Below are 12492 nucleotides of genomic sequence, written 5' to 3'. Positions count from 1 at the left end.
TTTATAGACTTGCTTTAATTTGAAGATTTTCATGGCCTTGAAACTGTAAACTTGTAACTTCTTAAATCCCCTTCTTTAAAAGCCATTCTGTTTCCGGTATATTACCTTCTGGCAGCTAGCAAACTAGAACAATTACTAAGTGGGAAAATTTGATATAATTCTTTAGCATAGTAAATGTTTGCTAGTAAGCTGATCTGGTCCATCCCCTCAGTTTACAAATGAAGACAGCAAGAGTCAGAAAAGTAAAGTATCCTGTTCAGGATCATTCAGCTAGCTAGTTGCCAGAGTGAGAATTTGGGCTTATAATGAACAGTACTCATAGACAAATTGAAAGAGCAAATGACATCCTTTGGGCCCTTTGTTTGCTTCTTCTATCTGAGACAGGAATACGAGGCAGGAATTCATCTTCACTCTGATCCTATGGCCACAATTGAGCCAGTCTCTGAAGATTCACTCTGAAAAAAACGGTAGCAAAATCAATCAAATAATATATTAATTCAATTCAGCAAATATCTTCAGAGCATATACTATATGTCAGGAACTATTCGAATCCCGTTGAATTCATCAGCAAAGGAAAGAGGCAAAATGTCTGCCTGCCAAGAGCTGAGTCTAACAGGGAAAGAGCAGACAAGGAAGGAGAAGGACAACGAAAATGAGCATGATAAATAAAATAACACACATATTGTGTTAGAAGGTAATAGATGCTTTGAAAAAATGAGGGCAGAAGAAAAGAATAAGGATGAGGAGATAAATCACCATCACCAAATTTAGCAGATTAATCAAATAAGTCACTAAATGGACATCTGAACTTTTGTTAGCTTAGGTTTATATGTTTTCTTTTCGTTTTTTATTTTAGCCTTTATCAGTGCAAAATGAACTCTCCCATATAGAAGAAGAAAAGCCTTAAATTTTGTGACTAAACACAACTCTATAAAATAAGAAAAGTTAATTTGTGTGGGTACCTATTTAGCAAAGTTAGTATCTCCTGTAACAGAAGCTACCAGGCCAGAAATAATCCCTTGAACGCATAATTCTGCTAGGACAGTTGGTTACTCAATTTTATGCATTCTGTGCACTCAAATATTAATATCATGATCAGGTCAGCATACTCAGCATACTCAGGACCACGTGTAACTCTGGCTGTATGAAAATATAGCATGAAGATAACAGAGCAACTCATTGTTATATACAGTTTACAATACATTATTCTAACTAATGAGCAATAAAGGCTGTACAGAAATTCTTGAGTCTGTCCCTAATTCCTCCTCACTGTGAAAACAATTATCTATTATTTGGCCTTAATAGTTTTTTAAAAATTTTTATGAATGACTGCCTTTTTTTCTTTAGTAGAGAAGTTGTGGATTTACAGAACAATCATGCAGAAAATACAGGATTCCCATATACCACCTTAAAATTAACATCTTGCATTGGTGTGGAATATATGTTACAAATAATGAAGGCGCATTTTTATAATTGTCCATGATTTTTATAAAAAGTCAATGATTTAACTTAGGGTTTGCTGTTTGTATAGTATGGTTCCATGGATGTCTTCAAATTTTGTATTATCTTTCATCAGTGTGGTTAAGAGAATAGTTCTGATCTAGGCCTACACTTCATCTTCTTCATTGTCAATCACCAAGAAATGGTAGCTGCAGGGTGATAGTGGTAGGGCAGACAGGACATCATCAACCTTGGTGAATACAGCAACGCAGAATGGAAAACAATCAAAAGCTGACAAATAAATGAAAGAGGTATAAGTGATCAAATCAAGAAAAAATAAGACAGAAAAAGCTTTTGCAAACTTTTTTAAACACTGTTATTTTACGCATAGTCATGGCAATCACAACCTGTTGTAAACATACAACACTTATGAATAGATGGCAGCAGAGACTGGAGTGTTTTAAGAGGTTCCAGCATGGCTAATGGGGGAATTAGCACAATTCAGAAAAGACATTAATTAGGTCAAGCTGCAGTTTTGAAAAACTTCAGCACCTCTCCAATGCTATTAGCAAATTAATGATCTCAGTTACTGAACAACAGACAAAGATTAACATGAAAGTTTGAGCTGTTAAAGCCCTCTTCGAAAATCCACAGAGGGAGCTAACAAAGTTAGAAAACTACAATAAGAATAAAAGAAAGTGAGTTTGTGAATTATCAAAATAGACAGAGAAATAATAAACTTTTATAAAAACTCCTCAGCATGAATCTTACAACTTAAAGGCAGAGAGTGTCCAGTGACACTGAGTATAATAAGGGAGACTGTGCAAAAAAACATTGTATTGTGTACAGTATGAATAGGCTCAATAATTCTTGGAGACAAGAAGCATCACAATAATTTGTTGATCTTTAAATTAAATTAATTCTAACACCAAACTCCCTTCACCAGGGTAGAGTGTCATATTTTAGAAGGCTCTCCTTTGAGTATTACAGAATCCAGGGTACTTATGTAGTGCCTCAAAACAGGAAAAAGGCCTTAATTCCATGGTGGTTCCCATAGCCACTGCCCTTATACTATTTGTGTTCTTGTAGCTCCTACCCCTTTACCATCTGTCAGGCAGAGCTACTCCAGAAAGGGCAGCAGTGTCCTTCCCTGTAATGACCACTTAGACCTAGCCATGGCTTTCAAGGCCTAAGCATTTCTGATATTTCAGAAATCCTACAATATCACCCTATGTGGCCCACTGAGATAAGTGCAGACGCGTGATGGTACAATAGTACCAGATAGTATAAGGTTTTGCCATCAGTGTATTCCACTGGTATCAAGCCTTAACTTTTATGCAGAGTCTTGGAATAACACATAAAAATACTGCTTGTTTCAAGACACAGGCTACCATGATCAACAAATTCTGCCTTTGAAAAAGGTATGTACAATCAATAATCACTCAAATATCAACACTTTATGCTCACTTTTCTATGGGACAACAAACACCTTTGTGTTAGATGATTTAGGATATGATACATATTCTCAACCTTATGATGCTGTAAAAATCAAAATTCATTGTCAAGAACTAAAGCTTCTGCCTCCAGACAAATAATTCTTAGAGCATTATTTATCTGGAAAAGGTATAATTATTGTTTTCTAGAATAACTGACAAGTTACCATAAAAGGGATCCTTTATGTAAAGCAACTTATATTAACCGATTTAAATTCCCCAGGGTGGTTTTCCACCATCTCCACATCTATTTGAAAATATATTATGTGGGAGACTCCAACCCAATCAAGAGGGGATCCCTGCTCTTAGTTCTGAAGGAAGCAGAGAAACCTTCATGCTTATACTTGGATATGTATGACTGGTCCTATCTGTCTTGGAGTAGCACCAGGAACTTGCTATCCCAGAACATGCCCTGCACATAGAAGGCACTTCACAGAGCTCTCCTACAGAATGGTGTAAGGGAGCAGTCAAGTCATAATACATGACACAGTGTATTGCTAGCTGTTAAGGATATACCGCGCAGAGTCTGAAACCACAAGAAAACAATTTCATAAGAAAGAAGAGACATTTTGGACTATATAAATGGGAGAATTCCTAAGCCACATGTGCATGGCCAAGACAAGATGCTTGCTCAGAAAGAATCAGGGAGGTCCCAATGCTTTGGCCTGGAACTATTCTCTAAACCTATATGAATATAAGCCCTGTAGGAGAGTACCTGTACAGTTCAGTCTGCAAAGGCTGAGAAAGGTAATTTCTTTCTTCCTTTTTCTTTTTTTTCAAGAGAAGTATTTCTGTTAATACTAGCTGGATACAAGCTTATGGAGCAGATAACTCAGAGTCTAGATTCTAACAAAACCCCACGTATATATCAAAATGTCCAGGTTTCAACAAAAGTTTATAAAATATACAAGGAAAAGGGAAATGACAGCAAAAGCAAAGGACAAGATTAAAGCATTAAACACCATTAAGGAGGAGGTCCAAATTTGGTACATACCAAAGACTTTTGAAAAATGATCCTAAATATGCTGACCGGCTAAAAGAAAACATGGAAAAAGGACTAACAGGAATCAGGAAAATGACAGATGAACACAAAGAGAATATCAATATAAAGATGGAAATTATGAAAAGGAAACAAACAGAACTGAAGAGCACTGCTGGTGTGTAAGTATTATATACCCTAAAAAAGCCATGTTTTAATATAATCTTGTGGGAGCAGCCATTTCTTTTCAACCTAATTCAACATTATAGGGCAGAAACTTTTGATTAAATTATTTCCATAGAAATAAGATATGCCAATTGTAGATGTGACCTTTTGATTAGATGGAGGTGTAACTCTGCCCATTCAGGGTGGGTCTTGATTAGTTTACTGGAGTCTTTTACACTTGATCTTAGCCAAAAGGCTGAGAAGCAATATTTACCGGAGTCTTTTAAAAGTGGAGAAGCTTAGCCTACCTATAGGCATGACTAAGAGTTACTTCTGGAGGACCTCTTTTGTTGCTCAGATGTGGCCTGACTCAGCAAGTGAAATCATTGTCTTCCCCCTTACATGGGACATGACATCCAGGGGTGGAAGTCCCTGGTACCATAGGATCAACAATGCCATCTTGACCAAAAAGGGGAAAAGAAGTGTAACAAATAAGGTATCAGTAATAGAGAGAGTTCAAATAGAGTCAAGAGGCTACTCTGGAGGTCACTCTTACATAAGCTTCAGTTAGACATTGCTACCTATCATAACTTACCAAACTCCAACCAAAACCATTCCTGCCAATCCTAAAGAACACCTAGGGTAGTATATAAGATTCTACAAAGGTTCCATGCACTAGGGTAACTTTCCAGAAACCTACAACCTCCAGATGGGTCCTGGGACCAGATAAGTCCTGAAACCTAGAGAGGCCAGCCTCTCTAAAGGATCAAATAGTTCCATCTCCCTACCCTATATTATCGACAGCCCCTTCCAACATGAAAAAGTTAGAATAGGCATAGCCCAAATACCCCTAAAGAGTGGGAGAAAGGTCAAGATGATGGTGGAGTTATACAGAGAAGGTAGTGTTGAACAAACGAGTATGACTGCTGAGTAGCTATATTGATATTTCTTTCAGTTTCCAGTATCTTAGAGTAGCTAGAAGTAAAAAGCAAAAATTGTGGAATTGTAACTCATACCAAACTCTGAAATCTGTTCTACAACTAATTGTGCTGTGCTTTGAAATTTATTGCTTTTTTGTATATATGTTCTTTTTCACAAAAAAAAAAAGAAAAAAAAGTCAATCGTGATGATCAATAAAATATGTATTCCTTCCAGCCTTCGAGATTCTGGAGCACCTAGAAGGAAAAACCTGAGATGATGGTATTGTAGCCCATGACAAACACTGGGATCTGTCCTGTAACTGCTTGTTGAAGAGTACTTTGAAAACTATTACTTTTTTTCTTTCTTTGCTTTGTATACATGTTATATTATATAATAAAAAAGTTAAAAAGAAAAAAAGGTGGGGGTAAACATTTTGAAGAAACTTCAGAGCTGACAGATAGAAAGCTGACACAGATGCCGACACTTACAGAACAGAGACACAGATGTTTGTGGATGCTTGGAGCCCAGCAGATGTTGCCATGAGATGTTAAGCAAGCCAGAACCTGGAGAGAGCCAAGGGAAGCCAAGAGATGAAAGCCAGCCCTGGAGGAGAAAGTGAGGAATCCCACAGGAACAGAGGCTGAAAACAATGGAGCCCAGGAGCCAGGAACCAGCAGACTCTAGCTGTGTGCATTCCCAGCAGACAGAGGTGTTCCAGACCCGTTGGCCTTCCTTGAATTAAGGAATCTTTCCCTGGATGCCTTAGTTTGAACGTTTTTACAGGCTTAAAATTATAAATGGGTAACTTATTAAATTCCCTTTTTAAAAGCTGTTCCAGTTCTGGTATATCATATTCTAGCTGCTTGCAAACTAACACAACCACATTAACAGAAATTTAAAATTCTCTAGAAGGTTTCAGCAGCATATTGGAGCTGGCAGTAGAAAGAATCAGAGAACATGAAAATAAGACAACTGAGACTGTTTGGTCTGAGGCACAAAATGAAGAAAGAATGAAGAAAAGGGAACAGAGACTGAGGAACCTGTGGAATAACTCAAGGATACCAAAATACCACTGTGGAAATTCCAGAAGGAGAAGAAAGAGAGAAAAGGTCAGAGAGACTATTCAAAATAACAAGAGCTGAAAACTTCCCAAATTTAAAGCAAGACATGAATATACATCTCCAAAATACTTAAATCCCAAATGGTATAAACCCAAGTAGACGTACATAGGAAAACATTATAACCAAACTATTAAATGCCAAAGAGAAAGAGAAAATTTTGAAAGATACAAGAAAGAATCAATGTGTCACATACAAGGGAGTTTCAATAAGATTAGGTGCCAATTTCTAGTCTGAAACCAGGGGGGGAGGACATATTTAAAGTGCTAAAAGCAAAGGATTTCCAACCAAAAATTCTATATTCAACAAAACCATCTTTCAAAAATGAGGAAGAGATTAAGACAATCCCAGATAAATAAAAGCTGAGTAAGTTAACCACTGCTAAACCAATAAAGTGTCCCTACAAGAGATGCTAAACAAGTCTGCAAGTTGAAAAGAAAGGACAGTAGATAATATTCTTCTGTATGAAGAAATAAAGCTCCTTGGTGAGGGTAACAGAATGGGTAAATATAAATGCTAGTACTATTGCATTACTGTTTTGTAATGCCAAACTGCATACAGCATCTAAAAAGGTAAATATATAAAATGTAATGATAACCCAGTGGTTTTGGACTCATAATGTATACATATGTAATTGATGACAAGAGCTACCTACATAAAGGTGGGGGATTACAGGGATAGAGGAAAATAGTTTGTGTATACTCTTCAAGTTAAGTTAGTATCAAAGCAAACAAGATTGTTATACATTTAGAATGTTAAATTTAAGCCCTATGGTAACCACAAAGAAAATACTGGAGAATATGCAAGATCATAGAGACAGAAATTAGAATACAGGTTTTAGGAGTAGGGGTCAGGGAGAATGGGGAGTTACTGCATAATAAATGTAGGGTTTCTGTTTGGGAAGATGGAAAAGTTTTAGTAATGGAAGATGGTAAGGATATTACTCTATTGTGGATGTGATTAATCCCATTGAATGGTATTCTTGGGGGTGGTTAAGATACGAAAGTTTACATTGTATATATGCTCTCACGATTAAGAAAGAGCAACTAAAGAGACAATGACAAAATAAATGTAGTATATGATCCTGGATAGGATCCAGAAAGGGAGGAGAAAAGGCACAAAGAAACATTATTAGGACCTATGAAAAAATTAAAATACAGACTGTAAGCTTTATATCAATGTTAAATTTCTTGAACTTGATAACTGCACTCATATCCTTGTTCTTCAAAAATATACATGGCCAAATTAAGTATTCAAGGAGCATGATGTATACAGTGTGCACACAAGTGTTCAGAAAATAAATGGATGGATGGACAGATAGGTAGGGAGGTAGATGGACAGACAGCAGATAGATGATAGATAGATAGACAGACAAAGCAATGTGGAAAACTGTTAAAATTGGTGCATCTGACTATCTGGGGTGGGAGGTGGGTATGGGGTATGCTGGAATTCTCTGCACAGAATTTGTATTATTTTTATAACTCTCCTGTAAGTTTGAAAGTATTTCAAATTAAAAAGTGTATAAACAAAGATACACAGTGTGGATGCCACATGGTTAATCACAGAGTTTGATCAGCTTTAGTGTGTGGGTCAAGGAAATCTTCTAACATGAAAAGTATACCAGTGACAGTGATATAACGTGATCTGGAATCTTCAGACGCAGTAAACTGAGGGAAAAGCCATTTGACGCTGCTGCTCCAGATTTAGAGACAAGTTTTCATTAAAGGTTGAGCAAAAGTTTCTAAGCTTCATTAAAAGGGCCATAACTAGGGGACTACATTTCTGAATATGCCTAAAGCCAGCACTGTGAGATAAAGTGTTAGGGACAGGAAGTGGCAGTTTGTGCTCATCTCCACATATTAGTCATTTACTGATGTTGATACAAATCCTGTGAATTCACCAGTCTGTCAAAGTGTCTTGACTGGTTTTTCTCACTCTGGATACCAAAATACTGAATTACATGGTCAGGCAGGTATAACACCTTGAGAAGCACAAGTATCACTCCCTAAAGGGTTTCTTAATGTGAGACTGTATGAGGATGATGAAAGGACTTACTGAACATTACTGAACTGCATTTAATAATAGTTCAATTCCCTTTACTTCATGCATTTGTATAAAATAAATTATAATAGAGAACTACTGACTTTGGAATCAGCCTCCGATTCCTCTTCACTGTGGAGCTGATGACAACTTTTAACCAATGTGGTTAAAAGAGTAGTTCTGGCCCACTTTGGATCCTATTTAAAGTCATATATTGGCCTCATCCTATATTATCTGGTATGTGGTGAGCTATTCTTGTCAGTGCTTTAGAATGTCAAAATATGGCTACAGTTCTGTCACACTGAGCCCTCCAGGCCTGGAGCAAGGAGTATAAAGAGTGCTCTACACTGAGAGCCTCCAGGGAAGATGGTGGAGTAGAAAGCTCCTCCAGAAACAGCTAGTGGGCAGAAATTATCTGAAACAACTGTCTGGGGCTCTGGAGGCCAGGGGAGTACTGTACAGCATCCAGGGAAGAGCAGGATGAAGAGACTGAGAAACTGAGGTAAAAAACAAACAAACAAAAAAACAACAACCTACATGTAGAGTCAATGGCAGCTGTTTCTGGAGGGTGCCTGGCCTGGAAGACAAAGGTGGTCAAGCTAGGAAGCCGGCTTCCGGCATCTTATTTTCTCACAGGTATCTGAGGTATGGAATCGCTGGTGCCACCAGGATAAAGGAGAAGCACTACCTCGAGGCTGTAGCATGGAAACTACAAGCTAGCTGTCCCGGCCAGGCCTGCTATCTCCTGTAAGAGAAAGATGGGAAGGGAAAGGGAGATGATAAAAGGACTTTTGAAGAAATGTGTCCCTTTTGTTTCAAGTTGCTGGTGCTGGATGACTCTTGAGTGCATCTGAACCCAAGCCCAGACTGACACCCACAATACAGAAACTTCTTCATCAAGAAGTAAAAAATTATACACTCAGTTTTAAAGAAGAAAACTAGTGAAAAAGCACAAAGACTCCAAACATGTATTGTTGATCACTTGTGAAACATGCAACAGAACAGTTAAACATCCTGGTAAAAGTAGAAGCTTTAGGTGGGCCACTGTGGCTCAGCAGGTAGAGTTCTTGCCTGCCATGCTGGAGATGGGGATTCGATTCCCAGTGCCTGCCCATGTAAAAGAAAAAAAAAATTAGAAGTCTTCTATCAACACTGAAGAACAATCCTACCAGTCCTACAGAGAAACCCAGCCAGGAAGACACCAGGGAGAAAGACTCCATGTTCTGCAAACCTAAATCATGATACAGTTTGTTCCAAAAGCAAGAGTCCAGCATGGATTTGCAGAACACCTACATCTGGACAGTCGACACCCATTTCCTCTTCAAAGAATGGGAGCAAAGCAAAGAAACATGCTCTCAACTAAAAATCCTCAAACAATTCAAAGGTGGGCTTCAGAAATTTCTTGTCTTCTCTATGAAGGGTGGATTTTGAAAATAAGAAAAATCTAATGTCATATCTTAAAGTAAAGTTAGGAAAAGAACATTTTTCACTAATTCTTAGAATACATGAAAATTATATCCAAGAGCAAACTTTTCTTGGCATCCTTCAGTGTTTATGGAGATAATACCTCATTGGAATGAATAACTGAAGTCTGTCCTGCAAAGGGTGGTTGTGAAGATCCAAAAAGTATGTGAAAAGTCCTTGGTATTAGTATATACATATACAGATATTGAGTATTATTCTTGTTCTAGTTTGCTAGCTGCCGGAATGCAACACACCAGAGATGGATTGGCTTTTAATAAAAGGGGATTTATTTTGTTGGTTCTTCAGAGGAAAGGCAGCTAACTTTCCACTGAGGCTCTTTTCTTACGTGGAAGGCACAGGATGGTCTCTGCTGGTCTTCTCTCCAGGCCCCTGGGTTCCAACAACTTTCCCCTGGGTGATTTCTTTCTCCATCTCCAAGGGCCTGGGCTGAGCTGCAAGTGCTGAGATGAGGAATGCCAAGCTGCTAGACTGTGCTACATTGCGTTCTCTCATTTAAGCACAAGCCAATTAAGTTAAACGTCACTCATTGCAGCAGACACGCCTCCTAGCCGACTGCGGATGTAATTAGCAACAGATGAGATTCACCTACCATTGGCTCATGTCCACAGCAACAGAACTAGGTGCTTTCACCTGGCCAAGTTGACAACTGAATCTAACTACCACAATTCTCCTCTTTTAATTAGCAGTTTTTTTCATAGGAAAATTGAGACATAAATTTATGAGCAGGTTTACTCACTAATGAAGATTTCTTCGGTATCTATAGCTTTATTGCTAACTCAAAATAAGGATCAATTATATATGTTCTTGATTCCCTTCAATCAGCTACATAACTGTATATTAGTAAAATTTGACATTTATTCCTATTTTGAGTGCAAAAGTAAATTTCTGGGGCAGTCTTGAATTATAGATGATTCAATAGGATGCTGAAATTTTCATTTGTAACTACTTTCTATTACTTCTATAATAATATTTCACCTTAGTGATATTTTAGTTTGCTCTAGTAAAGACTTATTTGTAGGTCTAAAAATTATGTCAGGACATAGCATAGTAAGCAACAATTTAGCTATCTTAAATATTTTCTGGGACATAAATGCATATACTTATTTATATATATATATATATATTAATGATAAGCTAGCATTGTATTCAAGCTGTCTTTAAAAAAAAATCTTTAAGTAAATAATGTAGATATTTGAACTAAAATGTTTCCAAGCTTCTTCTTAAAAGTTTAAAACTTAAATTTTCTTTCATTAGGATTGGCAAATTGTGAAAGGCCAAAGCTGACCAACTGGTCTTACAGAGTGAAGTTATGCTGATGCCAGCACCATGGAGGGATGGCAAGGATTACTGTTCTGAACTTCTTTAGACTATGAGCCACAGGCTAAAGGACCAAGCCTTACCTTTACATCCATAGTATATAGCGCAATATCTAGGTCATGATGGATGCTTCATCTTTCTGGCTGACTTCTCACTAACATGTTTCTCTCAAACACTCTTGCTCTTCTGCTTGCTTACCTCTCTTTCTGAGCACCGACTCATACAGAGCTGTCTGCATTTTTCTTTCCAGCTTTGGGCATTTGTACATGCTTTTCCTTCTAGGACTCAACCAGGACGTTACCCTCAACCTCCAAAACATTGCAGTATGAGGAGCCACTTTTCAGTCACAGTACTGGTGACCCTGTAATTTTCTGTTTCTTGTTGTCCTCCAAACTTATTGTCAGTTCTCTGCAGGCTTGGGTGATCTCATGAATGCCCCCTGTACCTAATTTGTTGTCCAGCACATAATCCATGTTCTGCAAATATTCTTAAGCTACTGCATTTAAATTTGAGTTACTTACACCATTGCTCCATATTAGGTTTAGAACTAAGGTCCTACTGACCGCAGGACTGGGAAGTAGATAAAAAGTGTGATAAAGTCTGGAATTCATTGATGGGGAGTTACAGTACCTCAGATGCAAGTGAAGGACACCATAAATTCTTGACTGTTTCTGTTCTGTTCGATAGAAGGGTCTTTGGGCATTTCTAAAGAGAATATTAAAATTAGAGCATGGAGTTAAAAAATAAAACTTAGAAGGAAACATCAGAGGAAATCTTTGTAACTTTGGATAAGACTATGGGGTTTCTTTTATATGACACCAAAAGCATAAGCAATAAAAGAAAAAAAAAAGATAAATTGGATATTGTCAAAATTAAAAATTGTGCTTCAAGTTGTCTTTCACCATCAAGAAAATGAAAAGGCAACCTATTTGCGCTGGTTTGAAACTGTTGTGTACTCCAGAAAAGCCATGTTCTTTATTCCTGATTCAATATTATTGAGTGGAATCATTTTGATTGTTTCCATGGAGATGTCACCCACCCAATTGTGGGTGGGACCTCTTGATTAGGTGGTTTCCATGGAGATGTCTCTCTGCCCATTCAAGATGGGTCACTTACTGGAGCCCTTTTAAAAGGGAACCATTTTGGAGAAAGCTATACGGCGCACACAGACAGAGAACTTTGGAGATAAAGAAAGAAAATGCCCCTGGGGAAGACACTTGAAGTGAGAGGCCTGGAAAGAAACAAGCAGACATCCCATGTGACTTCCAAGCTGACAGAGGTGTTTTGGATCCATCAGCCTTTCTTGAACCAAGGTATATTTTTCTGGATGCCTTAGTTTAAACATTTATATAGCCTTAAAACTTTAAATTTGCAACCTAATAAAATCCCTTTTTAAAAGCCAAAAAAACCCACAACCATATGTAATGCACCCCATGGTGGCTGCTGGTGACCATACCCCACTTATGAGGTGAGCTGCAATGGGTCTGGTCCCTGGCTGGCACTGTAGACAGAGATATAGGAAAATAGGGAAGCC

The 12492-nt window shown here is 37.8% G+C and overlaps 1 long non-coding RNA gene and 1 pseudogene across 1 annotated transcript; one reads left to right on the top strand and one right to left on the bottom strand.

The window, feature by feature from the left end:
• Window positions 1–234: 234 nt before the first annotated feature.
• LOC143676351 (uncharacterized) lies at window positions 235–11666 on the bottom strand. Its single transcript, XR_013172027.1, has 2 exons — window positions 11589–11666; window positions 235–455 (listed from the first exon to the last, which is right to left on the bottom strand). It is a non-coding gene; the product is annotated as an uncharacterized LOC143676351 (long non-coding RNA).
• LOC143676792 (UPF0711 protein C18orf21 homolog pseudogene) lies at window positions 3855–9519 on the top strand (annotated as a pseudogene).
• Window positions 11667–12492: the final 826 nt, after the last annotated feature.

Source organism: Tamandua tetradactyla, chromosome 3, assembly GCF_023851605.1.
Source record: "Tamandua tetradactyla isolate mTamTet1 chromosome 3, mTamTet1.pri, whole genome shotgun sequence".
Taxonomy (NCBI): domain Eukaryota; kingdom Metazoa; phylum Chordata; class Mammalia; order Pilosa; family Myrmecophagidae; genus Tamandua; species Tamandua tetradactyla.
Note: the sequence above shows the minus strand (reverse complement) of the source record. Positions and strands in the feature narration are given on the sequence as shown.